The 27,982-nt window shown below is 37.7% G+C and overlaps 1 protein-coding gene and 1 pseudogene across 1 annotated transcript in view; both read left to right on the top strand.

The window, feature by feature from the left end:
- The window catches only part of Pde7b (phosphodiesterase 7B), a 318,242-nt gene that overhangs the window by 149,439 nt on the left and 140,821 nt on the right, over positions 1-27,982 (top strand). The gene's annotated exons all lie outside the window — the stretch shown is intronic.
- Positions 9,964-27,432, top strand: LOC114095257 (heterogeneous nuclear ribonucleoproteins C1/C2 pseudogene; annotated as a pseudogene).

Raw genomic sequence — 27,982 nt, 5'->3', positions numbered from 1 at the left:
AGTGTGCCCATTTGATCCAAAGCTCAGTCTTTTGTCTTGGCTTGGTTGTTGTGCTCCAATACTGAGGAGAAAACTCCATCTTGTTACCCACACTCTTTCCCAGAATATGCTGCACTTGTTCAGAAAAGTGAAGAGCACATTACAGTAGATACAGAGTTTGGGGTTTTCCCTCTCTGAGAAATAGCAGTCCCTGCATAAAGCACAGGGATGCTGTAAAAAAAATAGTCACATTAAATTTAGATTATAGTCCATTGGAAAAATGCTGCTGTGACCAGCTCTCAAGTCTGATGGGAAACACTGAGGCCATCACCCACGCATCTGAGTAGCACATTAAGCCCAGTCAAGAGAACATCAGAGACCACCAGGCACTTCAAACCTATGACTCCATTTCTAACATCGTCTGTTTTTTGTTGTTTTGGGTGTTTGGTTTTGGTTTTTTACTGTCCACATGATATTTCAAGAAGCAAATAGCTATAGGAAGCAGTTCTTACAGTAAAAATTACATGTATGCATTTGTTCTTTTTCTGAAATTCCACTACTGGGAATTTACCCTAAGAAAATAATCTAAAATACAAAAAGGAGAGAGAGAGAGAGAGAGAGAGAGAAGCTATTTGTACAAAATGTTTCTGCAGCATTATTTATAAGGACTAAAAATTTAATAACCATTTACGTGCCTAAGAATAGAGACAAGATGAATTTAATTATCACAGAAGCATATGTTGAAACATCATGTAGCTATTAAACACTCGATTTGCAAAAAGTTTTAATGAAAAGAACTGTTTTTCTTACAATATTGAATGAAAAAAGAACACAAAATTGTATAAATGATAGTATATCAACTATGTAACATATGCTTAGAGATAAGACTAGGAGAATAACAGGGAATGTTAGCAACTAACATTCAGGGATAGGGGTTATACATGAATATTTTCTTCATAATACTGACTTTTTATTTTCTACTTCTTAGTGGGAAAAATCATTACATTTTACATAACCGATACACACATCTCAGTGGAAACAGTCAGAAAACTTGTTTTCTAAGCTGCTCTATATATTCTTACATTCTATGATGAATGTTATGACAGTAGGTAAATCTCTAATCCAGTGTCCGATAGAATATAGCAATTTGATCTTCTAAGAGTGCTAGAATTAACTGATATAATGTATTTGAAATCAGTTTTTAATGAGAAAAGTCTCATCTCATTACATAACAGTACTATTCAGAGAAGGAGAAAGAAGATTTTTGGTTTTTCCAGGTCAGCCTATTCAGTAAAGATGGAGGTTTCCCATCATTCTTTCTGTTACCAATTGGAGTTCTGACCACCATGAAGGAAACTGTGTTGACTGTCAGTAACACATTGTGCTTCCCAAATCCTGAGCACTAAATTAAAAAAAAAGAAAAAAAAACTTAAATTGCAGATTATTTATGTTCCAGACAATGTGTTTCAGTTTATTATCTTGAATTGTTTTTCAAACTTACCTGCAGATTAACAACCATAATGTTTAAACTCCACAGTGATACTAGGATATTACAATTCTCATTTCTTTTCATTTACTGACTTAAATGGTGAAGAGAGAGAGAAGGAGGGAAAAAAATAATAAAGGAGAGAGAAAAATATATGATCAATCTTACTGCAAGGGAGACTGGGAAATGTAGTGTTCCTATACAAGGAAGAAGGAACAAGTGATTGTATCATCTTTTCTCTGCCACAGACACTTAGGTGAAGAGAGAAGTCATGTCTCCTGAGACCTAGAGGAAGACTTTGGTGAATAAGTTGTCTGTAATTTAGTCTAGTTTGAGAGAATACATTGTATGTACTGAGAGATTTCTAAACAATTGAGTTATTACAAAAAAACAGGTTTCATAAACTATAGAATACTGGTCTTCCTTTGGATGCCAAAACTTAAGACTATCTGTACCAGTGTTTAGGAATTTCTAACCCATGGGGCATGGCTAGGCATTGAACCTAATGCCATTACTAGACTTGGACCTTCTTTCTATTCACATTCAAGCTTTTCTCTACTAGAAGAAACATGCTGGACTTGGCAAAGACTTCGGCAAAGTTAATAGGACTTGTCAGTTTCTCATTTGTAAGCTGAGTCAAAAAGAGCAAAAAGCTGTAAATGTAAAATAAGGTCAGAAGCACAAAGATGAGAAATTAGATTCCCTAACCAGATTACAGATTCACAGGAGGGCAGGGTTAGGAGGTTAAGGGAAAATGATGGCAGTCCTGGTTCCAGGGCCCCACCATAGTGTGAGGAGCTACATATGGTGCCCCTGAACCCCTGCACAGAAGGGTCATTTGCCCGGGATAACAGGTCAGCCTGCCTTCCAGTAAAGGATGACATTCCTAAAACCCTTAGCTTGGAAACTTGCATTTGACTCAAACCCCAGACCTAATCACAACAGGCCTCATCATTTGTTCTTTGCACTTTCTCAGATAGTTGATATTCATTGTGATTTTTCACTTCTAACAGCCCCCTCAAAAAAAAAAAAAAAAAAAACCTGAAAGTTTTTATTTTCCTTTCTCTTAACAGAAGAAATACATATAGAATTTGAGTGCAGTGTCAGGCTGCCCTAATATCCAGATGGCAACACTCAGTGGCTCCCAGGATTGTCACCTCACTCCTCAAATGAATATTAAACATGGAACATCTTTCTTCCCAGAGTAGGACTGACGATTCATGCATCATTATTTATTTGAAACATTACAGGATCAATTGAATCCTATAGCCAAACTTATGGAGCATATAATTTTCATTTCATATTGGTCTTTTATTATTAATGGATGTTTATGCTGGCTGACCTCAGAATCTCTTTTGCACAATTGCAGTATCCATGTGGATCTTGGTGTTTTAAATAATATTTTAAAATAATAAATATTGCACCATTTTGTATGTGTCTGAGGCTTACTGGTTGCAGCAGAGAAGCATCTCTAACCTGATAAGACAGTTTCAATGGGATCTCTTTTCTAACATTATCCACAGTGGTTGAGCTTAAAAATCACAGGATGTGCAGACATCTGTTGTCAGATTTGTGGGTATGTAATGAATTTAGGAATGTAAGTTTTGAATTGGGGGATTTGAGTTTTGAATTGGGGGAATTGAGTTTTGGGGAAATAAGAATGATTTAGAATACGGTTATACATCTCCTCCGTATTCATCATTTTAGGAGCTTTGATTTGTGTATGCCGACTTCAGGAGTTGGAAGATACAATTCCCAGTCAAGAACACAATTGTGACAATTTAATAAAGGAAAAATATGCCTAAAAAGTACTTGAGCAAACCCTTTGATTTCCCTGTTTTACCTTCTTTAAGTCATGCCACTTCCCTCCTCTCTCCCAGCAGAGAGAGTCCACTCCTTTCCCAGCCCTCTGCCTGCAGATTAGATGCCCCACTATGTGACTGTTCAGGAGTAACCCTGCCAGCAAAATTACTATTCAGGGTTAACATTGTCCTAAGGCTCCCTTCGTGCTGGGGTCCTGCTTGGTAGCTCTCTATTGACCTGGTTATGGCCCCACACTGAGTTCTAGATTGTACCCCTGATCAGCAATGTCTAAATAACAAGAGAAATCAAGACTCTTTTGGAGGTGGACATGTCAAGCCAGCCTAGTCTGATGGAGCCAGACAAACTTAAGTAAGTCTGTTCATTTTGTCCTAATTCATTTTATTAATACATTTATTCATAAGTATAGCCATCAGAGTGAATTCCAGGACCCCCTACAAATAAAAAAGTCCACTGATGCTCAAGTCCCTCATATAAAATGCCATAGTATTTGCAAATAACCTGTACACATGCTCCTGTATACTCCAAATCATCTTTAGATTACTTATTAAACATAAATGCTATATAAATAGTTGTTATACTGTATTATTTAGAGAACAATGTCAAGAAAAAAAAATCTGTGTATGTTCAATACCAGTACAATGATTTTTAAATGTTTTTGATCCACAGTTGGTTGAATTCACAGATGCAGAGTCAGCAGGTACAGAGGGCTGAGTGTAGATTCAGAGTCATGATATAGAAAAATTAGAGAGTGAAAAACATTATGTTTTATATCTTTTCCATTCTATTGTGAGTATTTGCAATAACAACATGTTTTTAGCAGTTCAATTATTTTAGCTGGGAATTGAGAAAGAAATATTTATATAATTTAAATATATATGAGGTCATTTAACATATAAGAAAAATGGGACATTGTATTCCATGTATACACAATATGTCAAAATACATTCTATTGTCATATATAACTGAAAAAAACAAAGAAAAAAGGATATAATTCCTTTAATTAAAGAGAGTACTCTGACAATAAACTATAATGCAAAAGCAAATTCTCCATTTTAATTAATAGCAAACATCTAATTCTAGCATGATTTTTTTTCCTAAACATTACCTTTCACTATGGAGAGCAGAAGTAGCCCCATTCCACAGTTAGAAATATGGAGACATAAAGCATTCAAGGAACTCATCCAATATAACAAAAGAGCAAGACAAAAGCTAATGGCTCACAGCTGTAGGATATTTTTCAAAGAAGAAGCACAAATCATGTTATCTTTGATGTAACATGTGTAGAACTAACACAAATGTTTGCCTTTGAGAATTACAATAGTCAGAGGGAAAAGAAATCTTTTTCATCTTTTTTATTTTAAAATTCCAATGTGTATGTAGTCATTTCTCCAAGGCAAGCCAAGGTATTTTTTTATGAATAACAAATTTGACTAAGTAAATTATGCAATACATTAAATTAAAGTTTCTTCCTAATAAATGTTAAAAATTTCTTCCTCTTTTCATCATTTTTTACAAGAGAAAAACACATGCATAATGACAATGGCCAGGACTAGGGTTTTCTTCTTTCTTCTCATAACCTGTGGCTTGGAGCGTTTTTGAACTGTGAGAAGACACAGTAGTTCTTACCCAGTGTGTTCTACTTACTGTGTGTGAGGCACAAAGTTCTCTGCTCCCAGGTGCTCATACCAGAGGTCGTAGACAAGTACGCTGTCAGGAGTGGATATGGATGGTCACAGTAGCACATGGGAAGCCATTAAACTTTGTCTTGGCAACAAGAATATGATTTGTGGAAGAGAGAAGCGCCAAAATCTTTCCTAAAATATGTGTAGAAATTAGCTTTGTGAAAAGAGTGTTCTGGAAAGATAAAGAGGGTGTGAGAAGACCTGGAGCTGAAAAAGTTTGCAGCATATTAGAAGAACTTGAAGAAATCTAAGGTTAAAGGAGTAGTAAAGAGTAGGGTTAACTTACTTATTAGAATCTTCCTTTGGGACTTTATGAATACATCATTTTTATTGGCACTCAGTAGTGTGCCAAATTGAATAGACAAGACTAGATCTAACAGCATCTAACCAGATACTAACATATTGTACAAACCTGTGGACAAATACAAAAGACTTGGCTCTTCTTCTTAATGATAGGTTCTCTCTGAGCTGTTCTTACAATTGCAAACTGGGTTCCAACCCAAATACTCTTAGACTGGCGGTAAATTGGAACAACTCATTTATTTCATTCATGTCTCACCCCAACCTTATTCTTTTAGAGTTTAAAAGAATTTTCCCCAAGGAGCTGAACTTTATCTTCTGTATATATGATTTCTGTCTCATCTGGTTAGTTTTTCAAAATATATTTATTGCAATTTTTTTAATTTTGGAAGGACTATATATTCATTTTAGGAAACTTGGATTATATAGGAAAGCTAATAAAAGAAAATGAAATCATTGACAATACTACCATTAGTGATAACCATTGTCAATTTTAACTTGTACAAAATATTCATGATGTTATATTTAAGCTTTTCTGTGGAAATATTCCATTATAAATATGTAAATAATTTGGGCAAATTATTACTGTTTGTGTGTAGATATCTACATATATATTTTGTTCATTTTTCAATTAATTTTAATTACATAGTTTTTAAGAAACTTTTAGTTTATAAGTTTTTATAGAACTCTATCTAATGTGTCACTTTTAGCCCTGTTATAAGCCTGTTGTATTTCAAAAAGCTTGGGGCTCATGCAGTCATCCCTCTATTCATTATTCTTAAAACACCACTGTGACATGATGTAGGTGGAAAGGATTATCATCCCTATATTGCAGATGGGGCTTCCAAAGCAGACAGCAGTTGCATAACTGAGGCAGGGCTAGAAATAGAACTGGGGTTATTTTGAAAGTAGGTAGAATAAAACTTATGGGCAAAATTAAGTATTGGTGATCTGTATCTCTGTTCAAAGCCTGACTCTTTGAAATGTTAATACATGAAACATATTAGTCCTCTGTAATTTTTCCATGAATTAAGAACCAAATCTGTCCCTGGGGAGTACATATGGATATCCATAGATGGTTAAGCCAATTGCCTGTGGGAAGTTGCTGTCAGAATTGTTCCTGAAAGCCTAAACACAAAATTAGAGCTACAAGGGATTCCAAAAGTTTACATCAAAGGTGGATGTTGAAGCTAAGACACATACGTGTGTGTGTGTGTGCCTGCACATGTGTGTGCCAACAGACACACTCACATAATGTTAAGACCAAAACTAGCACCAGAGTCAATTTCACTGTATTTGTGTATCTTTTCTTGGGCACAATTTTGCTAGAAGCTGGTAAGATTTTTTTTTTTTTCCTGAGTCAAGACTGAAAACTCAAGCCTGCTGGGAGTCAGCAAACCACTACAGACGTCATCAGATCTCTCCTGCTTCAGGATATATACACTGATCACTGCAGGGGTCAGGAGAGAATTTTATTTTTGCTTGCACAGGCTACACAATTGTCAGCGGATATAACCCTTGCTTTCCTTTGAAGTGTGAGCTATCAAAAACTAAATAAACCAGATGGAGCTGTTTTCTGATTCAAGGTGACAGAGCAGACCAATGCCTGAGTGATATTTCTTTTTAAAGATGGAAATAGAATTATAAATTTCCTGCATCTAATTTGCACCTTCCTTTGTAAAGGTGAAGCCCAAAAAGAAATGTTTCTCAAGTGCCTGTTCCTCCAGAGAATAAATCAGAGCTTTGAAAATAAGAGAAAGGTAGGAAGATTGATCACACAATACATGAAGTTAAGAGAAAGAGGGGGAAATGATCAGCTGTGGAAGAAAAGTCCGCAGTATTCGGATAACCCCTATTCTCCTTGTGACCAGATAAATATACATTCTTGATTCCCGGATTCTTTCCATTCTTGGTGCAATACTCAAAAAAAATTTTTGACCAGGTTTTTGGCATTTTCATCTTTTCTGGGAATACTTCTAAATGACCTAGGGGAAATTTTCTAAACCAAAGAACAGTTTTGGCAGCAAAAACAAGCCTCAGTGTGTATTATGATTGAAACAAAGTAATTTAGCCTTTAACTCATGCAGTGATCTATGAGAACCTCTACGTGAAGCAGAATGAGATGAATTTAGTATCTCTATTTTTAAATTTAGTATCTCTATTTTAAATTTAGTATTTCTATTTTAACTCCATTATTTTAATTCCAAAAAAGAAAACATGATTTATATTTTTCTAATAAACAAGAAAAAATTAACTATATTATTAACGTCTCAATCGTCATAAATTTGTTCTCTTCATCTTGCTGCTTTTTCTGATATGCAGAAAAATAAAAAAAACAATCTATCTGGGCCTTTATTTTTCTCATATATACAATGAGGAAAATAGACTCTATTACAGAGGGTTCTGAGAGGATTAGATGATACAACATTGGTAAAATGTCTAACCCATCATCTATACATGGTAGGTTCTTTCTGATTATTCCCTTTGACCTTCTTGTTATTTTCTACAGTATTTGAAAAAAAAAATGTGTGGGCTTACACATTTTTTTCAAATACTGTAGAAACGAGTAGACTCATTACATAAAAATCTAACCAATAAGGACACAGAGGCAAAAACTGCCATTTATGAACACTAAATATGTACCTGGCACATAATAAGTGTTTGATAAATAGTAGGTGTCATTGTACCACACCCTTCACTTCATCCTCATGATAACTCTGGGGAGTGTTTACTTTCATCTCATTTTCCAGTTGATTAAATAAGGAATAAGAGGTGAGGTAACCTACCCAATGTCACACAGCAGGACGATGCCAAAACCAGAATTGCAACAGACTCACTTCAGAGTTCCTGGCCTGGCCACTTCCTTGTGCTATACCTCTACCCAAGTTTAGGCAGAGCTTTGTGGGGGTTCAATCTCTGGAACAGAACAGAGAGCCAGAAGTAAACTAAAAGACTTCTAAAGGGGCTGGGGGACAAAGTAACTCCAGTCCTCATCTGAGTATTCTGAGAGAAACTCTTCTAGATATAGCTAGTATAATTTCTAAATTAGATCTAGTAGCTGAGAAACAGCTAACTCTAAGCCTACTTATTTACAAGAACAATGCACTTCAAAGATATAGTTAACCAACCGGCTGTCTACTTACACAGACTCTACAAGATTCAAAGCAATCCAGTTGAAGGTAGGAACTGGTTGCTACAACCCGTTGCCTTGAAAACAGTAAAAGTGACCTGAAAACCTGCCAAATGCTGGCATCAAACTGAAAACCATAGCAGCCTGGAGCCACTTAGCATAGGAGCAAATAGTACGAAACATACAAAAGAGTCCCTGAGCATAGATTTTTATACTCATCATAAAGTTATTGAAACAGAAGTATTTTACACATTTCACATACAAAACTAATTTCACCCAAATATTCTTTTTTCAGGTGCAGTGTCTTAAATAGGAAATACTGGTGGGAAAAAAATCACTAGTAAAATCACCTTATGATAAAATTAAGTTCTTTATCAGTAACTTAAGCACATAAATGTTAACCTTTGGATTTGATGGGCTTTTTTCTATCTTATGTAACTTTTTGAATTGGGCAATCAAAGTTATACCAAAGGAAGGTGCTGCATACAATTAAGTACCCAAGTATCTCTGGTTATATGGTAAATGTACTCTTGGTTGGCTTCAGAAGGAGTCAGCAACTTTACATTTCACCGTTAAAATTTTAACCTACCTATAGTCAAGAAGAACATTAACACATTTTCTGGAAACACACAAACACACACACTCCTAGGTATTCTTACCTCAAGCACTGTTGGCCAAATGTGTTCTATTTCAACATTACAAACATTAGTTTCATGGCCCTAGGAAATCAGAGACTACGATGGCAGTGAATAAGATAGCTCAGGGAAAATTTCAACAGTATTAAATACTAATTTGGGCTTTAAAAAGTCATAGTTTTTTTCCTGACTTTTATGTCTAGCTTTTCATGCAACATGGAACAAATCATTTAAATCTCATTTCAGTATGACTGACAGGGCAGAATAATGAAACAGAATGTATTCAGTCCCAGGCTGCAGGTTACTGAATTCAACATAAATCAGGAGACACCTCCCCACCCGTGCTCAGAGACCTGTCTGGCCTTGGGCAGCCTATAAATGAGAGCCAGACAAAATTTAACTTGAAAGACAAACTGATTTTCCTTTTTGATTTGACTTTTCCTGAGGGCCCTGGGGGTTGAGTTACCCTTCCCCTGGGTGATCTTGGCTAAAAATATAAATATCATCCACTTGTTTTAACACCTGGACATTATGATTAACCTGACTAGAAATGAGATCAACTCTTCAACATTGCAAACTATCTTAAACCCAGTGCAGTCCAGAAAAAGAAGACTAACATTCAGCCTGTGTCAGAGCCATCATGACATTCGAAGTCTAAGGAGAATCTTGAAACACTCTGAACAATTAAAATAACATGCATCACAAGCAATTCAAATAAAAAAATATGAACTTGGCCATTTTGTGGTCAAATGCTAAGTGGTTGCAGCCATGGTGGGCATCTTCACATAGAATCTCAGTGTAGGAGATTCAGAATCGAATCTCTTCTCCCTCTGCACTCCTAGTTACAAATCACTTGAAATATATAAGTTAGTGGAACTTTGCTTGAGTGAGACTTTTTTGATCTTCAGCTACATTCTTTCCACCTTTATGAGGAACCTTATCAAACACGATGCTAGCAATGTTACCAACAAGATAGATCCATGCTGCATGAACTCCCGTGTATTCATTGGGAATCTCAACGCTTTGGTGATCAAGAAGTCTGATGTGGAAGCAATCTTCTCCAAGTATGGCAAAATTGTGGGTTGTTGCATCCATCAAGACTTTGCCTTTGACCAGTATGTTAATGAGAGAAATGACCGGGCTGCTGTAGCAGGAGAGGATGGCAGAATGATTGCTGGCCACGTTTTAGATATCAATCTGGCTGCAGAGCCCAAAGTGAACAGAGGAAAAGCAGGTGTGAACCAATCTGCAGTGGAGATGAACAGATCAATATCAGAACATTCTTCTCTGTGCCCTCTACTCAGCTCCTCTTCTGACCTGGACTATGACTTTCAACGTGATTATTACGACAGGATGTACAGTCACCTAGCACGAGTTCCTCCTCCTCCTCCTCCTCCTATTGCTAAGGCTGTAGTGCCCTCTAAACGCCAGCATGTATCAGGAACACCTCCAGAAGGGGCAAAAGTGGCTTCAATTCTTAGAGTGGACAACGGAGATCCTCTTCCAAGTCTGGAAAGTTGAAAGGAGATAACCTTCAGGCCATTATGAAGGAGCTGACCCAACTATTTTCTGGAAAACCTGGAAAAAAATTGAAAAGGAGCAGAGCAAACAAGCAGTAGAGATGAAGAATGATAAGTTAGAGGAGGAGCAGAGCAGCAGTTCCCTGAAGAAAGATGAAATTAATGTGAAGATGGAGTCTGCGTGGGGTGCAGATGCCTCTGCTGAGGAAGAGGACCTACTGGATGATGATGATAATGAAGACAGAGGGGATGACCAGCTGGCTTTGATCAAGGATCATGAAAAAGAGGCAGAGGAAGGAGAGAATGACAGAGACAGCACCAATGGTGATGATGACTTTTTTTTAAAGAGAGAGAGAATTTTTTTAATATTTATTTTTCAGTTTTCAGTGGACACAACATTTTTATTTTATTTTTATGTGATGCTGAGGATCGAACCCGGCACCCCAGGCATGCCAGGTGAGCACGTTACTGCTTGAGCCACATCCCCAGCCCTGGTGATGATGACTCTTAAGCCCATAGTGGGGTTTAGAAATCTTATCCCATTATTCTTTACCTAGGTGCTTGCCTAATATCAAAATTTCACCAGACCCTCTCCCCTAGTATCTTCAGCATATGCTCACTGTTCTATCTTCACCCTTCCCTTGTTCATTAATTCATGTTGCCTTGTGCCTAATACAGGGCAATTTTCGCTTCCTTTGATGCTCCTCGTTGTTTTGTTAAGCCTTACCCTGTAATTTTTGCTTTGATTTTTGTTACCTCTTTATGATTTAACAATAAAAATGATGTATGATTTTTATCCCCCCAAAATATGAACTCATAAATCACCATAAAGAAGTCTCACAAGGTTCCAATGTTTCTTAAGATATTTAGTTGAAGGTATATATCTCAAAAGCCAAATTCTTACTTAAAAATTTTTGGTGATACTGCATCATTAATCCTCTGAATATGGGCTTGACCTATGGGTTCACTTTTTTCTGACCCAGTATCCCTAACTCCTGGCAGTGTGTGCCTGGCTTTCTTTCTCCCCACCTCTCAAAGCCATCCACCCAGCTCAGTCTCCACTTTCATAAAAACACAATTTCTGCTTTTATACAATTCAAAGGAATCAATAGGTATACAAAGAAGTGGAATCTTTAAAATATAATCCTGAAAGTAAACACTAGAGAAATGCACAGCACTTTATTAAAACTGACCTGCTTCTGAGGTTAATAGATGATTTTGCTTTGGAATAAATGGTTCAACAAGTAAAGTGATTCAAGGAAAGGACATTTAACTAATTCTCTTCTGGTAAATTACAGGTGCTTTGTAAGAATTCCATTGTTTCAAATAAGTATGAAATTAATTCCCTGAAAAAAGTATTTTTAATTTTACAAATAGTTAGAATAAGTAATAAAGGAATTGAATGGTTGACAACTTAGTAGTTCAACTAAGAAGTGAAGAAGAGAAAGAAAAGTCGTAGCCACCAAGTTGATGATATATTAGAGTTGACCCTGTGATATTCAGGCACCACCGAATATGGTTTTGTTCCTTTTTCTTTTTTTATTAACCACAATTAATTGGAGTGTCTGTTCAACAAAGAGTAACAATATTATTTCAATGAGTTTTATAATCACCCTCCTCAATGCATCATTTCCTATTATTGTGCTTTGACCAGGCATTGGGGTCTCTCACCTGATTTCTTGAGCTCTTAAGAAGGTATTTTTGCATGTGGATAGCTGTTCAAATTGATGTTTCTACAGTGGAAGGAGGAATGATTTCTGGAGAGTCCTGTTCTACTCTCTTGCTTCACTGTCTAGCTGAGTTGATAGAATTAAAGTTCAAACAAAGAATTGAACATTTTTGATGACCTATATAATCTTATCACAGCTAAATATTTTAATATTTTACTTAGACACATGCATGCATATACATATTTATGTTTTAAATACTTGTAGATGAATAAATTAAACCACCTAATATATTGAAATAGATAGTAATATAACCTTTAAATATACTGAAGGAAGATTCTCCCGGGCCTTGATTCCTTATCATCATTCCATGTCCCTAAGGCAGGAGACTACTGATCACAAGCAAACCACTCTTCACATAGCAAACTGCTGAGTCCCAGGGTTACTGTTGCCTTGCTTAAGAACAGGGCCTCTAAAGGCTGAAAAATTACTTTTTGTCCATTTAACACTTCTGCAACCAACCCCATCTGCTCACTACGATCTCTAAGTAAGCACCCATACTAAGAGGAAGGGAGTTACAAGAAAACTGTTCCTATCCAATGACTTTCAGGTCACCTCTTGTCTCTACAGTCCCTGACAATTCCAGGCATAACTAGTTAGTGAAGCTTTCTTTATATGTCCTATATCACCACATTTATCTCCACTTACCACATTTTATCAACAGTATGATTTTTAACCTGCCTCCCCTTTAGAAATAGTTTCTAAGAGTAGAGGTATAGCTCTTTCCCATTCTTTATCCTTCATGCTTCATGCCTAATTCTCTAAGAATTGATTTGGAGTTGCTGAGTCCGGACTGAACTAGCTTGATGTTTATTTGCTTTTATTTAAAAACTTTCCAAATAATTATATAAGGACTGACTTTTCCTCTATACTCCATACTCAGACTCCCTACCTGATATCTACTTGGTATCTAAAAGTCATCCCAAACTTACATTATCCAACCAACTCTTTTATTAAATATATCTGAATATATTTCTTACCATCCCCACAAATAACATTAGACCCCAGCAGCTCTCTGTTCTTCACCCACCAATCCATGGATACCATCTAGAAACCCCACCTCCAGAATATTTTCTGAAACTGTTTATTTTTCCATTGGTTTCACTGCTACTGCTCTAACTAAGCCGTCATTCTTTCTTGAATTTTATTAGCCTCTTGGTTAATTTCTGTTTCAACTCTTGCTCATATACAATCCCTTCTCCACAGAGCTACCAGTGTGGTCTTGTGAAAACTATATTAAATTATGTCACTCTTCTTCTGAAACCTTCTAATGGCTTGTCATCACACAGGAAGGACATCCAAAAACATTTTCTAGTCTCCACAGCCCAACATTGTCTGGACTGAAATCTCATTTCATGCCACCCTCTCCTTTGCTTATGGAGTCCCTGTCACTCTGCCCATCTTCATCTTTCAGAATAGTAACCTAGTTCATTCATTAGGGTCTTTCCCACTCTTTCATCTTACTCCTGTGCCAGGGGAGTCTGAAGCCTTTTTTTCCCCCCAGATAGCTACTTATTAGTGCAGTTCCATGCTGGCCAAGTTTCCATCAGGTCACTGCTTTCTGAGACTCTTGTTTGTTCCTCGGATCATGGGTTTGTTTTTCGGATTCATGTGAGGCTATTCGAGGTACATGGTCATTCATGCAGTGAACAGGCACCTGCTATACCTGATGAATAACCTGCTCTGGTTGGCAGTTAAACTAGTAACATCACACTTGGCTCAGACTCTTCTCTTAGTGCAAAAGATCCAAGACATTGTCCACAAAGCAGGACACTGCCACTTTGACAAGCTCAGGGACTTCCTAGGACCCCCTAAACTGGAATCTTACCTTTGAGACCTGGCAGAGTCCTAGGAGCCCTAGGATCAATTCTATCTGAATCCTTGATGTAATAGAGACCGCCAGATCTCCTGATTGTCCCCCAGTCCACACCCACACTAACCTCACCAACACTCTTTCTCCACTCTTCATCAGAAGGGCTGAGAAATGACAGTTCAGAAAAAATCCAGCCATTATGATCTCTTCCATAACAGAAACACTGGCTTCCTCTGCCCCTTGGACAGAGCACCTTTCATTTTCAATCCTTCTCCTAACAAAAAAGAAAATCATTTCTTGCTTTTCTTTGACACTGTCAGCTTCTACAATTTCTCCCCGTGCCCAAATCAACTAACACTCTTAAAGGAAACTTCTGAGTTCTCTCATTATAGCAGTCATTCCATGGCCACCCCCTGGGGGGGGGGGGGAGGCTTTCTGGAGTTGCATTACTTTTTTCAGGCCACAAGCACATCATTTAGAAAATTGCTACTTTAATGCCCTAAATAATGTTCTTAAGGCCTGAAAAGGTAAGGAGTTTCCAAAGTGCTTTGTTTACCAGCCAGGACCAGGCTTCTTGCAATGTCCTTAAGAGGCCAGCTTATAGATGACAATGCCTCACCAAGAAAGCCCTTGATAATTCACTAACTGCATCCTTGGAAGGAGAGCTAGAAAAAAAAATAGCATTTCTAAAAAATGTTGTTATAGCATGTTACAACGGATTTACAGAGTTTTAGGGAGAAACTAAATCAATTTTCACAGTTAGTGGCTATTTAGATCACACTATAGAAATGAAAATAATAATTTCAGACTATAGTTTGTAAAATTGGATCTGGAGGGCCTTCCAGATGACCTGTAACACGTGATAAAAGTTAGAACATGAAAGATGGGCGTCATGGCGCACACCTGTAATCCCAGTGGCTTGGGAGGCTGAGACAGGAGAATCGTGAGTTCAAAGCCAGCCTCAGCAATGGCAAGGGGCTAAGCAACTCAGTGAGACCCTGTCTCTAATAAAATACAAAATGGGGCTGGGGATGTGGCTCAGTGGTTGAGTGCCCCTGAGTTCAATCCTAGTACCAATAAATAATAAATAAATAAAAAGTTAGAATATGAGGTAAAGAGACAGCAGTAGACCAATATGGAGGCCAAGGAGCCAGCAGCCTATCTCCTCCATGTCTTGGGATAAACTTCCAGATCATTGTTAGTGGAAATCTGTACTCTTCCTTTCTCTTTATTTTCTTTTAATCTTTATCTTGTCTTTCGTTTAGCTCCTTGACCACTTTGTAACAAACATACACTCTTTATTTTTTCTTACATTCATCTCTCCTATCTTTTCCCTTTCATATGTCACCTTCATCCCACACCTGCTGGTTCTACTAGTGGCATATAGGGCTGAAGGGGCCATTGATACCAACTCCATAGAGAAGAGACAGGTAACTTGGAAGAGACCATAATAGCTGGATTTTATTGAATACCTACTTAGTGCCTGGCCTTGTCCTGTGTGCTTCCCACTTGTGCTCTCATTTAATCCACTTAATTGCCCCCAAAACTCTTTTATTCAACCGCCTTTTTCTACTGGAGAGTAAAAGCAGTCTTGTTTTGGTACATTTTCTTTTGTTTCTGAATACTTTTCCCAAAAGCCCCCAAGAAATGCCAGGTTGAGGAAAATAGGTGGAAGTGGCATGTTTGACCAAGAGGTTAGAAATAAGAATGATGAACCAAAGGGGTAAAACCCCAAGTAGATTTTCATACCAATCTCTTTTATTTGCACGTTGTGCTCTTGGGGGAAAACGTGACTTTACCAACCATGTTAATGGGGAAAAGTTCTAACCCTTCAATAATTTCAAGAAAACCAAAATATGGTTTAGGTCAAAAGGAGTCTGGATTTTGCAACACCAAGTAACCCTTCTGAGGTTTCCCAAAAATGCTGTGGCTATCCCACACAGAGCTCTCTGTGCTAATTCAGCATACACTGTAATCTAGACTACTTTAGGGGGTGCTATAAGGAAGATATCAAAGAAACAAATACCTGAACTCATAAAATCTAATATCATAAAGATGAAATACAGAACGTACAGAATATAATCAAATGCTAAATAAAACAAAGCATAAATTGTGTTTAGTATGTATAGAGCAACAAATGAAATAATTAGGCTTAATTAGATTGAGTTAGGTGAAAATTTAGAGTTTTTACTATTAACTCAAGTGATAAATGAGTGTATTAGTAAATTATTATTGGGGACAGGAAGAAAGAATTCAAAAAGTTGTTGAAGCTTTTGAATGTCAGATCGATTTGCCCCAGGATTTATTTTTTCCTTCCATTAGGCATATCACTTAAAGAGTCAAGCCCTTCGATCATTCTGCAACACCTTTAAAAGGAAGGAGTATCATAAAAGTGATGGCGACTTTATAGATTTATACTTGCCCAGTAAAAAAGTCTGTAAATATAAGTTCCTTAGTAATCAGATTTACCCTGTAAAACCAAAGAAAGTAACTGAGGCAGCAAACACATCTGTTCCACTGGACACATGACTGTCTTCAGCTTCGTCTATGCATCTTCTACCCCAGGACAGACATCAGCTGGGGGCCAGATCCAAATTCCCCACAAGTAATGTTGTCCATGCAAAAAGTGAACCAAGTCATTTCCTTAACACTTGGAAACATTTAAGGCTCTTTTTCTTTCCATTTCTGGTCAAGCTGTTTAGAAAACACAGATGCAGCTGGCACTGAGATATTATAAGCTGCCTTACTCAATGGCTCCAAAAGGAAAATATCTGTTCTATATCTTGGGAAAGTCTGTGGATGCCATTCACCAATTCCACGTCATCATTCTTTGGTTCTTCAGACCCAGGAATTAAGGTCAGAGGCAGCAAAGTTGCTGCTGCAATTTTATTTACATAACATAAAAACAACTCTGATGGTCTTCCATCACTAACCCCAGTAGTTACAGTGTGCAGCAATGGCAATCACAGCGATGGTATGGGTCAATCAAGTTTGTGTCTCCTAAGGAATAAAGTCATAGATAATGTAGGGTTTGATTTGAAGAAACCACTCCATTACTGAACGGAGACCAGATACATTCATTTAATTTTTTTAAATGTCCATGCATAACATATTATTTCTCTTTGGTCATGCTGAGAGAGGAAGACTTCCTTCAGCACTTTCTTTGATGAGGGCTCTGGCAAGGTTCTGAAGTCCACCCTGATGGTAACATTCATGACCATAGTGACAATGAAGGTGTGATTTTGACTTGAGGAACACAAGGTAATCCTGCCATGAAGAATACCTATGTTAGTCAGCTTTGCGATGCTGTGACCAGAATACCCAATGAGAACAACTCTAAGAAGTAAAGGTTTGTTTTGGCTCATTGTTCCAGAGGTTTAGTCTCTAGTCAGGCAAGTCCATTGTTCTGGGCCCAAGGTGAGGCAGAACATCATGGTGGAAGGGTGTGATGGAAAGCAATGCTCAGCTCATGGTGGCCAGAAAGCAAAAAAGAGGGAGAAAAGGGTGTGGGGCCAAAGGGAGGTGAACCTTTCCAGGTCACACCCCCAGTGACTCAAATCCTCCAGCTACATCCCACCTGCGTGCAGTTACTACACAGTCAGTCCATTCAAACCAGGGGGTATTGTTTATGTTACATCTCACACAATTCAGTGATCTCACCTCTGAGCATTCCTGTATTAACACAGGAGCTTTGAAGGGACACCTCATATCCAAGCCATAACAGCTTTAGAAAAAGATGCTGGGGTGTCACCATTATTCTTTCTTTTATATCCCATCTCACTTTTTAGTTTAATGATACAACCAGATACAGTTAAGCTATAAATTAAGCATGGTTCCTATTGTTTTATACACTATTGCAACCACACACAGTATAGCATAGTATTAAAAGGTTATTATCACCCTTGGAAGCTTCATAGGATCTGAATCTCCAGCAAGTTACTTTCATGTTGTATCTACCTCTTTCAAATTCTTGTAAGGATTAAATGAGAAATTTTGTATAGTTGAAAAGCTTAGCACTGTGTCTGGTAAATAAGCATACAGAGGTAGTGTCTGCACTCAGGTCTGTGGGAACCCAAAGCTTTGCTGTCCAGATCATGCTTTACTATTGACAGAATTAGAAAACAATATATGCTACCAACCAAATGCTTGTGTCCCCCCAAAATTCATATGTTTAAAACTTAATCCAATGCAATGGTACTGGAGATGGGACCTTCAAGAAGTAATTAGCACCCTTGTCAGAAGAGTCACCAGAGAACTTGCTTCCTCTCTTTCTCTGGCATGTGAGGGAACAGCAGAAAGGCAAGCGAGGAAGCCTCACCAAAACCTGACCCTGACCTTTGGTACCCTGACCTTTGTCTAGCCTCCAGAATTATGAACAATTAATTTATGTTTTTAAACCATTCAGCCAATGGTATTTTAATATTGCAACCCAAGCTGACCAAGGCATGTTCTTATAGAAATCATGTATCTCTAAACTCCCTTAAAACACAAGCAGTGTTGATTCCTCTTTCTTTGCTCTGTTGGGAAAAGAACTTTTCTTAAGCCGACAGTTGGCTAGGAAAATAATATCAACTCACCTAAGAAAAAAAGTAAGAATACTTTAGAAGTTTTTAAATCATTAAACATTTAAAAATTCTATTAAATAAAAAAATCAGTAAAAATATATTTTCCTGGCTATGTACAGATTTGATGTCATAGTACATTGCACATAATTTTTAAAAGCTCAAGTAGCAATTTCTAAGGCATTGTCTTAGTTTCATGCTATGGAGAAACATTTAATGAAAAAAGTTAATTATCATCATTATAATAGCAAACACTAATCGAGACTTATTATATCCACCTTTATAGTATAACACTACAATTCACTGTACTTTATAATTAGTTGTGCTTATGTCTGTCTCTCGACTAAAATTGTAAACAATTTCCAGGTCAAGAATCAAGTATTTTATATATTGAACACTTGGTATGGAGCAGGCTCAATAATAGGTAGCTAATGAATGAATAAAGGGTACATCACTATAATTCAAGTTACAAAGTAACTTCGAAAGTCTACATTAAAAGACAGGCCAGAGCACCAGGGGAAAATACTGGTAGAAATAAAGTTGCATTGCCGATAAATAAAATGGATAAGATGTACTGCTTAATTTAAACAGAAGATTATTTTTGAGGCAGGGAACCAAATGAGACTTTATCTGGGTTTAACAAATGGAAAAAGATGTCCCAACAAGGGAGACACTCCTAGCAAAAACATAATATATTCATTTTTTGTTGTTATTACAACAAATTGCCATAAACTTAAAATAACTTAAAAGAACTCAGATTTATTATGTTATAGTTCTAAAGGCTAAAGAACTGAAATGGATCCCACTGGACCAAAATCAAGGTTCCCCCAGTTTTGTGTTTCTTTCTGGTAACTCAAAGGGAAACTGCATTTTCTCATCTTTTCCATCTTTTGGAGGATCCATTGTTGCTGGCTGTGGGCACATTGCTATCTTCAAAGCCAGCAAGCCGAGTCCTTCTCATAGCACACCCCTCTGCCACTGATTCTCCTACCTTTCTCTTTCATACAAAGACCTCTCAGGGTTACACTGGGCCCATTCAGATAATCCAGGCATTCTCCCTAGTGGAATACCAGCTGATAACAATCCCTCAATTTCTTCAGCTACTTGAATTTCCCTTTGCTGTGTAACCCAACATCTTTAAAGGTTCCAAGGTCCTAGGATGTGGACATCTTCAGAGGCCATTATTCCACTGCCATTCATAGTATCTGAGTGCATCTGGCATGTTGGGTGTGTGTTTGACATAAATTCGAGTGACTTGGTGAATGGGAGCCTATTTTTGAAAGTTGAATGCCCCACAAAAGGGACTGTTTTTGTAAATAATAATTTTCTTTATGTTAAATTAATCTTAGTAGTTGCCATCACATTTCATGTGTTACATATTTGAAAATGACATGATTTTGTTATGTCCAGTCCACAATACAACAATATTTAAAGACAAACAGGACTTAACTGAAGTTTCTTTAATGGTTAATAAGAGTTGAATATCTTAATGACAGTTCAATCAACCAACTCCTCAAAGTTTGAAGGCAAGGTCGGGGTAGTAGTAACAGTATTAAAGAGGCATTGATTAAAAGTCTGTGGATGTACTTCTGAAGTTGAGCCCTGATACTCTAATTTAGACATACAAACATAAAGAGCAGCAAGATACAGAATGTATGCAAGCCAAAGGTCAGTAGATTTCACTTTGCATTTAAGTGGGTGAGAGAATGTCAATGTCAAATGCAAAGATATATCAGAGAACAAGGTGTGCAAGAAGTCTTACCAGCAGACCACAGGATAGATTCAAGAAGGGGACATGGAAGACAAAGAAAGACCCAGAGATTCAAATAAGAAAATAGAACAGAACCAGTTGGTTTCCATATCCTAGAGACAGAAAGATGCACAATCTTTTTAGGTAATTTACAGAACAGAAGGAACAAAATATCACTTGATTTTGACTAGGGAAGGGGGGGGCGGTGAAAAAGAAAATTACCAAAAGGAAATTCGTAGAGAATCTTTTGATGCAAAGGTATTATACACACATCAATGCTGTAAAGTATTCCAATGTGCTATGCATTCTTTCTTTGGGTATAGTGCTGTTATTCTTCTAGCAACATTATATATCAAACCAAAAAATGATTTGTTGGGAATCCCCACACCACACTTTGCAGAGCATGATGTATATTCTCTGTATTAAATGGCCTTCCCTTTATTTTCACTCTCAGTTCTCCTGTCACCACAGAGGACAATTTCTAAAATTATCTGAAATGATAAGATGATGTATATTAATCGTTAATACAATATCTTCCAGCTTCCTCTTTCTTGTTTTTTTTTAGTTGTTCCGCTGGATAACAGGAATATAGGTGTTTGTAACCATAGCGAAGCATTTAGCCTTAGAGAGAACCAAGAAAGACAATGGGAAAAAAATATAACAAACTGTGTTTCCAATTACCAACAGATGCTTTCATTTATTCTAAGTGTTCTTGTTTAGTTAACTGTACAAATTTTTAATCATATAAATGTGGGGGTGTTCTAGCCTCATGCTCTTGATTACCCTCGTCTTCCAGCTGATTTCACATGCCTCTGGCTCTTGGCACCTCACAAATACTGCATGAGGGGCAGCATGACTTCCAGGAGATACCTGTTAAAAAGTGTGGCCTGTTGTAGAGTTTATTTTGTCTTTTGTGCTTTCTGTATGTCTGTGTTTTGCTAAGGCAAAACATGAGAAATGGCATTGTGGTGCATTTCTCTGAGTCAGCAGCAGCATTGGCCACTGGCTACAATGCCATGAAAGACTTTTTCCCATCTTTATTTCTTTGTGGAATCATCTGGTCACCATTCATTCATGCCTGGAATATTACAGTGGGAAAGATTACCAGGCTTCCTCCAAAGACCACTTTGCATAATGTATAATAAATTAAATGAAGAAGCTGGTCTTGGTGAGAGTATCCCAATGATGAAGATTGAAGCCTCAGAGCCTTTCCTGTACTCCAGCCATTCTGGAAATGGTGACAGGATGCAAGAAAATGCTGAAAAGGGATGGCAAAATTGGCCAAGTTTTGTTTGACATTTGATGAGAACAGACTTTCAAAAACTTAGTAATAAGGTTCTTTAAGAGTGATCATATATGTTCACCACAGTGGCTTACACTTAATATTCAATCTTATCTTTAAAGTTAATCCATAAGGGAAACAATAAATAAAACTAAAAAGCCAAGCAGTGGTTCAATGTCATGAATATTCCTTGATACAGCCCTCGTTCTTATATAGCAGTTCTGATTGTTTATTTCCTTTGAAAGTGCTTGACCCCAGCCAGTATAATTGTTCTCAATTCTAATAGGTGTATCTGTAAAGAATGGGTCTTCTGCTGCATTTTCTTTCATAAATGACTAATACAGAACAAGCAGAAAATAGCTGTCACATGGTAGACCTCTAGGCCTGTCACTCATAATATAGTCACAGATCAACACCCTTGTCATCCTCTGGGAACTTGTTAGAAATGCAAAGTCTCAGTTTTTTATTAAAAAGTCTCAGGTCCCTACCCAGATCTGCCAAATTAGAATCTTGCATTTTAATGGATTACCTGGTTATTCTTTGCATATTAATATCTGAGAAACAGAATAGCATCTGAGAGACACCTGTTGGCATAGATATTTCATGAAATTCATAACTCCCAGGAGGTAATAAGAGAAAACCAAAAGAGAAAAAAATAATCATTTGAAGAGGCAGCAGGATTATACTCCATACACATGGAGCAGTTGAAATTTCCTTCTTTCAAAATGACTTTGAGATCCTTTCACACAAAGGTAAGTTGAATACCAAGGGCAAATGTAGGTCCTGTTAGAAGGCTTTATTCCTTATTATTTTTTCACTTCCATTTTGTTATGTTGTTTGCATCAATAATCTTTCTGTATCTTATTAGTGGCCTGTTTACTTTTATTATATTAAGAGGAAAAGACCTCATCCAGCAACCCTTTGTGGATTGTCTGTCCTCCATATTCGTTGGGGTCTTCTGAGCCCAGCATAATTCCTGAGAAATTTCAGAAGTCAGCCATCTCACTTGTACAGAAAGAAACAAGAAAAAAAAAACATATTTCAGACTTTGGGTCCCTTGTTATACATTATATTTGGTTTTGCACAATATACTTCTTTTAAATGTACAAATTGATAAGCAATCAAAATTCTAAAAATGTTTGAGAAATAAAGACCCCAACAAATAATGTGAGGCTTTTAAGTTTATCTAGGGAAATGAGGCCAGCAGGCAGCCTGAAGACACATGCTCCCTAGCAGAGCATAGGACACAGAGCAGGAACATCAGACACACCCATTAATCATTGTGGACTTCCGGAAGCACAATTCTCCATTGCCAAAACCTATACAGTATTAACTGGAGCACCAAATAACCCACAGTAAAGATCATGCAGACTTCAACCTAGATGTAATTCATGAGATGTTACATCTCCAAAATGCACTTATAAATAATATTTATCTTAGTGAGCCATTTCTAGTAAGTTCACACGTACATTATCTTTTATCTAACTATGCTCGTTCACAGGTCAACAATTTTGTCCACCTTATTCTGCTTTTCCACTCTTAAATTCCTCACTCCCTATCCCCAAGGACCACTCCCCAATACCCTCTACCCGCTACCCCTATCTTTGATTTCCTCAATGCCTGTATCTCCATGAGGAGGGCAAATTTCCAAAGGGATGTTGACTTCAAGGGGTGGGTTTGACTTTTAAGATTTCCAATAGATCCCTGGCTAAAATTTGAGTTTAGGTAAATTGTCAAGTATGGTATCTTATAGTTTAAAAATAATAATATTAAATTTTGTAGCACATTTTGGTTTTAAAATAGCTCACATTTTGGTCTTCTTATAAGATCCCAGTGCAATGGATAAGGTGATTTCTGCTCTTATATCCATTTGTAGATAAGGCACTAAGTTTTAAGCAAAATTTGGTAGTGAAACCCAGTTTTTGTAAACCTCAGTAGGCATGTAGGGTTATTTTAGAGATTTTATTGTTGCAACTGTTTTATAAAAAGTAGACACACTCAAATATGAAATTATGAATAAGTGTCCTCTACCACCACTTATGATCTTTCACAATCAGAAGATATGTTTTGGAATCCTGCAAAGGCTACAGTCAGAGGTGGCCAGGGTCACACACTGTAGAGTTATGTGCAATGTGGAAAAGAACAGGAGGCCATGTTCACTAGAAAGGAGGAACCAAGGAAAGACAAGTAGGTCTTCCTACCACCTTGATCTCAACACTTGAGTTGGCAAAACTCTCAGAAACAGTCAATTTAGCATAGATTAAGATACCTAAGAGCCAGGGTAGAGGTCTGACACCAGCTGGAACCCTGGTTCCTCTCTTTAGAAAAACAAAAAATAATAGCAACAATGGAAGAAGACCAGATGTAATTCACACTGAAAGCCAGGATCTAGGCAACAGAGCTATATAGGTCCAGGTACCTGAAAAAAAAAACCCAGGGACCAAGACAGGAAGTGCTTCTTGCTGCTGTTATCCTCACAGTCAGTACATACTTGCAAAGTGAATAAGAGAGTGATTGGGTATAGCTTAGATACCTGTTGTGAAATCAAACTATGAATCTGCCAGCTCAACCCCTTTACCTCCCCCATCTCATCTTTCCTCATCTTGCCCCACCCACTCTCCCCCTTTCCCACATGACAACAGAAATATGTACTGCCTTGTATGGTTGGTCTGCAGACCCAGTCCTTTTCCCTACTCACTGGCACCGTTCCTTGAGATTAGCTAAGGCCAAAGCTATTACATTTCTATTTCTCCTGAAGGACACTGTAAATTGTTTGAGCTTCTTCTACTTAGACTACATTAAACAAAGTTAAAAGACCTGTGTTCCCTTCCCTGTTCATTTTGAGTTGCATTTGAATTGCGTCTGTGAAAACAGGGTGGTCACGTGCACGTGTGTGTGTGTGTGTGTGTGTTTACACACTCATATTTGAACTGAATTGATGGAGAGGACAGTCCCATCAATAGTTTGATATTTTTCCCCAAAAGATAGAAAAGAGATGAGGACTAAAAGAGCAAATACTTCCAAAATAATTGAATTAGATTTTAATTAAGATGAGGTTTTATGAGAATTTATTGACTAAAAAGAAAATAAGGTGGCAATGAATATCAGTTTCTAAGTTTGCATTTTTAAGGTTCATTCTCTAGAATGATTGGATATACTTAATATTGTTAATATTTTATTTTTAAGATCATAAAAAGGCTTATCTGTCTAATGACTGGAGCACCCACAGTCTGAGATTTTTACATAGCCATCAGAACATTAAAGATTCTTCAAAATAATTCAGGGACCAAATCAACTATGCCTTGGACACTCTTCTTTTTGTCTTAGCATTATCAATTTCTTCTCTTTTATACCTGCAACCACGCATGAAATCTTTCTGCTAGAATTAGGTTTCCATTGGAACAAGCTGTTTTGTCTTTGATAGTTCTCAGTACATTTCTTTCACACAAGAAGAGAACTCCTCTATTTTCCTCTTAATGGGATGTTAGGTTGACTCACAATGACTGAAAAAAAGAAACTTGGTTATTTTGAAAATCCGTCCTAAAATTTTCTGACTGTAGCACGTGAATTACAGATGTTAACATTTTTAAGAGTTCTTACAAGTCAGGTAGATGAGACTTTGCCCCATGACTCCTCTGAGCACTGAGTATCTCCACCCGTTGCCCCATACCCTGTGACACAGACTGCTAACACAGTATCAAAGTGAATGATGCTCATGGCACAAGCAGAGGAAAAACTATAGCTTTATAGGCATGTTCTTCTAAGGTAACTATCTGCAAGACTAAAGGGATGACAGCCTAAGAGATGCCAGCTGCAAAATGTAACAAAACCACCTTTCAGAGCAATAATGTGACACAGAGATTTTAGTCCAGTAAGTTCCAGCCATCAGTTTGCCCCTCTTTTGAGCTTGCAGTTGAGCCAAAATCTCCTGAGCCAAGCTTTCTCGCAAGATTTCCTGTACTTCCTGTTTCTATGTGAGCCAGAAATACCATGAGAACGACCTTTCTTGTGGTATTTTTGCACTTCTGCTCTGGGATGAAGATGATCCCACATTGGGGGAAATTTTTTAAATTGTGCAAACATTTTTAACTTTCAAACCTTCAAGTGAAGTAGGTTCTTCCTTAGGAATGAAAATTTGAAATAGTGTTTGCTTAGCCCTAACTCATCTCCCATAGGATGTCTTCATGCTCCATGGTCCAACATCTTATAACTTCACATTTTACAAGGAAATATGTAAAATATTATGAAGAATACAGTGTAAATTTATATCCTTGGATTAAAAAATAAAACTTCACTCTTGAAGAACTGTACAATGAAGAGTCATGTTCATAATATTGGCGTATGTGATATATATTATATCATATATTTGTTTTCTTTGTTCTTAACCCCTTTGTTCCAAGGGTCAGGATATCCTGATGCTAAGTGCTATTGCAAAATAACTGAACAAAAATAAAAATAGTCAAACACTTAGGAAACTCTTCAGTTGTTATGTCAAGGAAGTTTGTGACTAAGAAGTGAGTTTAAAACATTATTCAGGAAATATGGTAATAGAGTGCAGCAGCCTACATGTGCTTATTAAAGAAAATATTGTCTCTCAATTCTGAAAAGCCTTGGTGCCTCCAGTCTGATGGAGAGGGAAGATAGGACTGGAAGGGTTGAAGTGACGGATGTGTCACACTGAGGCGGAATCCTTTCATCTGCTAACAGGGAAATAAAGAATGCCACCACTTCCTGATAAAGTGATCACTGATTATTCCCTCAGTGGGTGGTATAAATATCTGGTTGTATTAGGAAGAGCTGTTTGATCAATATTTTAATGATGAAAGTTGTGAAAAGTAGTGTCTTTGATTTTTTTCAATGTTTTGCTCCTTTTTCATGTATTTGGAAAGAGAATAAGTTTGCTGGTATACTCTTCCACCCAGAGGGAAAAGAAAGAAAGAAAAAGGAAGGAAGGAAGGAAGGAAGGAAGGAAGGAAGGAAGGAAGGAAGGAAGGAAGGAGAAGAATCACTTACCAGTGTGGAACATCCAACTTGTTAACCATAAGTTTGGAGAAATAATGTAATAATACAACAAAATCACAGAAGCTTTTTAAAAAATGAGGTAGGAGCAATGAAAACAAAACACACTCTATGATGCTCTTTCTCCTCTCCCCCATGTCTCCTCCACGCTCCCCTAAAGAAACATCAAATGATTGTGTGATCAAACCAGCTCCAAAAGGAATGTAGAGCAAGAGCAACAGATTGTACATCAGCAAAATAAAGGGCCAACCAAAACAAAGCCCTTTGCACTGCAGAGATGTGGAGAGGAGAGGAAGATAGGGTTGTTACAATGTCCTCCAAGAAAACAGGGGCTATCCATGTGAATGCTCAAGTTCAAATTGTTCCCACAAACCCAATTTACTGAGGAAAGTGCCAAGCATAATACCACCCCCACTTTCGTTTATGTCCAGGGCCTTTCACATAAGCTACGGGGGGCATCCCTTGTTGCTGTGTTGGTTCTGCTTCCAGGGTGAGCGCCTTCATCTTCGAGCCTCAGGAAACAAGAGAACTGGCCCATGTTTGTCCTCAATTCAACTGCTCTCATGTGGGGACACAGTAGTCAGTGGCCCAGATATTAAGCCCACAGTGCGCTCTCTCCAGAAAGTGAATCTTCCACACATTTCCCCTTTCTTTTCAAGACCGCTTAGACCCCCTGTGAATATCCTTGAAAGTGACTGCTTCCATTTGAAAGTGGGTTTTTAGCCATCCCAAGTTGTGGGTCCAGACAATACAGACCCACAATATGCATATGCACGGGGACCTTGACGCTTCTCTAACTCACTTCTTTCGCAGCTTTGGAATGTGATTCGATGTTATTTCCCTTCCAGCTGAAGGGCAGCTGAGGTTACAAAGGGATTTGACTAATAAGCCAAAACCCTGTTAGGTTTGCTGAGAACCAAATGACAGCGAAGGGGGAGGAGTGCGGAGAAGGAGGGAGAGTGTTTGTTTGATCTGCAATCGGAAGATCAGCCCAGTTCCATCCCAGTGTGTCCCCCCACCTGGCCTTTGGAGAGAAGCTGCTGCGAACTGGTTCTGCGGTGCTCAGCTTCCTTTTTTTTTTTTTTTTCTCCTGAGAGCTCCTGGGGGTTTGCAGGACCAGAGACCTGGAAGCTTCTAGGCTTCCTGCAGTCCGTGGTTGACTCCTCACCTGACACCTCAAGATAACTGGCCTCTGGGGGACCCCGGAGAGTCTGGCAGAGAGAAAGCCTCCCTTCTTTGCCTGAAGTCCTTCAGAGCTAAGACGTTTGACAAA

This window comes from Marmota flaviventris, chromosome 6, assembly GCF_047511675.1.
Source record: "Marmota flaviventris isolate mMarFla1 chromosome 6, mMarFla1.hap1, whole genome shotgun sequence".
Taxonomy (NCBI): domain Eukaryota; kingdom Metazoa; phylum Chordata; class Mammalia; order Rodentia; family Sciuridae; genus Marmota; species Marmota flaviventris.
The sequence above is the reverse complement of the archived record's forward strand: the minus strand, read 5'-3'. Positions and strand labels throughout refer to the sequence as shown.